Below are 2804 nucleotides of genomic sequence, written 5' to 3' on the forward strand. Positions count from 1 at the left end.
TGACCAAGTGTCAAAGATTCATGTATAGATCAAAATACAAATTAGATCTTAAACCAAAGTCTTCTGATATAATAAGTACACTTAATAAGGAAACCAAGGACAGTAAAATCACCAAAATCCATTAAGAAATCATTGAGATATAGTTCTATTTAGTTGATACAAGATTTTGTTGAAGTCGGAAATTAGTCTAAAACCTCATCTATAAAGACAAGGTTAATGAAGACCTGGAGACTATTCCTTAAAGGAATAAGCACTTTTATATGTGCTAAGACTTCTGTAAAATTCTTGAGTCAAATAAATAAGTTTTGCTATTTCTAAACTTGCATAAGATCTTATATTGTAAAACTGATCTGATTTGAACACTTGTAAAGAAATGAACTTTTGACCAACTTATGTTCTGAGTTTAGAGGCTAACCTTTAATGGTTAGAACCTAAACTCAAATATATTTCCAAAGATAGTAAATTCACTTAAAATGGATGTTTAGATCAATAGAAACACCTACATTTATGTCATGATAAAACTAGTCGAAAACAGTCTATTCTTAAAACTATGAACTATTAACTTTTGAAACCAAGAACCGAATTGGACATGTAAGATTTCTTAATAAGTTGATCTTATACCTAACCTAAATACTATATTAATTAGTATGACCTCTGACCCCAATAATATTCATTAGGTCTCAAGTCCGGATCACCGTAAATTATCTAAACCGCATTTTCCGAGCTTCGCACCGTGTTGGACCAATTGTGAGTCTCATAGCCCCTTTTTACTGTTTTCATTTTTGGGGTGAGAATACATGCTTAATATTTTTAATATACGCTTTAAGTATTACTATGCTTTATGGTTTTATAAAGTTTATTATAAGTGAGTTCGTAGCCCATTTTCCTCGTTTTATAATTGGTTTGGGGTGAGAATACATGCCTACTATTTTACTATGCTTTATATATAAAGTTTGTTTTATAACATATTCTTATTATTAAATAACACTTTATGCATTTCGAAGTTTGTTATATGTGAGTTTTATGCTAAAAAGCCCTTAACTCGATAATATTAATTACAGTGACTTGTAAGCACGAATCACTAGAACAGATCTGTTAGGTTTGACAACCTCACCTACCTTTAACTGTGGTGCTAGTTACTTTGACACAAATAAATTTGGCATAGTGTATAGTCCAATATAGGGTAAAGGAAAATCATGTAGGATATTACATGTGGAGTTAAGCTTTATTACCGAGTGCTCAGGAATCATATACACTTTGAAACTGTATGGAAACCGTCGATGAATTTGATAACTGTGAAATTTTATAAACTGTGGAACTATTTACAAACTTGATATGTTGCAAACTATAAACTTATTTCGTACTTGAAATCTTGAAATCATATTACTTCTAAACTGTTTATGAAGTTGAGATCTTGTGATCTGTTTTACTATCAAACCATTTATGGAACTTAATATTTGTATTACTGTTTTAAACTATTTCAACTTGTTTGAAACTATGAAACTTTTGTAAATTTTATACGTTGTACAAAAACCTATGAACTCACTAACCTTTGTGTTGACGTTTTAGCATGTTTATTCTCAGGTACTTATTGCTTCCGCTAGAATTTTGCTGTTGCTTAGAGGTCAAGACCAAGCACTGGAACCAGAATTAGTATCCGCATCAATGGCGATTTTGGCGGGGTGCTACACATCCGCATAAACGAGGAGACTCATTCGCATGAATGGAGGTCCCTCGTGCAGATGACATCTCTGTTTTATTGTGCGACTTGTGATTACGTATGTAATCCATTTTTCCATTATTATGTTTAAATTACTGCCTAATTAGATATGAATACAGATGTTGATATATTATTCTCAGGTGATAAGAATAAAGAGAAGGCTTAGTAAAATTAAAATTCTTAGTCATCGGATGAGTGAGACTATCCTTTCGAATATTTGTATCGAGTATCAGGTTATGCACTATTGCCATGTCCGGCCCGACCTGATTATGTTATTGTTAAATATACTATGTTGTATATGTATGATTATTTGCACATTGTGATTATTGGCTTTGAATTGTGAAGTTGGGTGATATGGCTGAAACGGACGGTTTTGTTTATGCGGAGGTGTTAGTCCGCAAGCCGTTAGAATCAACTAACAAGAGAGGGAGCAATAGTTTTAAATTTATATTTAGCGGGGCCTAAATCTTACTACTCCTTATTATATGTAAGGGAAGTATGACCTAGAGTCGTATTTTAAATATATCAGTAGAATCGAACCTATATTTAAAGCTTATGATAATTCTAAGGAGCAGGAGTAGTGGTTTGTTACATAATTTTTGTGTTTTCTACTTTATAAGATAAAGTAAAGTAAATACGATAAAATTTGTAATTCAGATAAGGTTAAAACAAGCGTATGCTATGATTTCGTCAGTTACTTTGCCGAAATTATGGAATGCTGACTCATGAATAGGCAGTGACCTTGTATTCATTACACTAGTCCTAAACGCCCCTGTCATAAGACATGTCACTGGGTAATACGATAGGCTTGAAGATTCTGAATCGACAGCAACGTCCCTTGTGACGCCCCGTACAAAATCATCGTGTACGGATCATCAACAACGGGATCATTACAAGGTCAAACACTATATGATGTTTAAAAACCAGTTTTGCATTCATGAAAAGATAACTTAAAATGTTTTACAAAAGATAACGTGATACAAAGGTCGTTACAAAGCCATTATTCAAAATAACATAAGTTGCGAATGCAAGATAAAAGTTCCATGATTGAGACATCTCTAAGTAATGCAGCAGAAGTCTAACA

Source organism: Rutidosis leptorrhynchoides, chromosome 5 (assembly GCF_046630445.1).
Source record: "Rutidosis leptorrhynchoides isolate AG116_Rl617_1_P2 chromosome 5, CSIRO_AGI_Rlap_v1, whole genome shotgun sequence".
NCBI classification, from domain to species: Eukaryota; Viridiplantae; Streptophyta; class Magnoliopsida; order Asterales; family Asteraceae; genus Rutidosis; species Rutidosis leptorrhynchoides.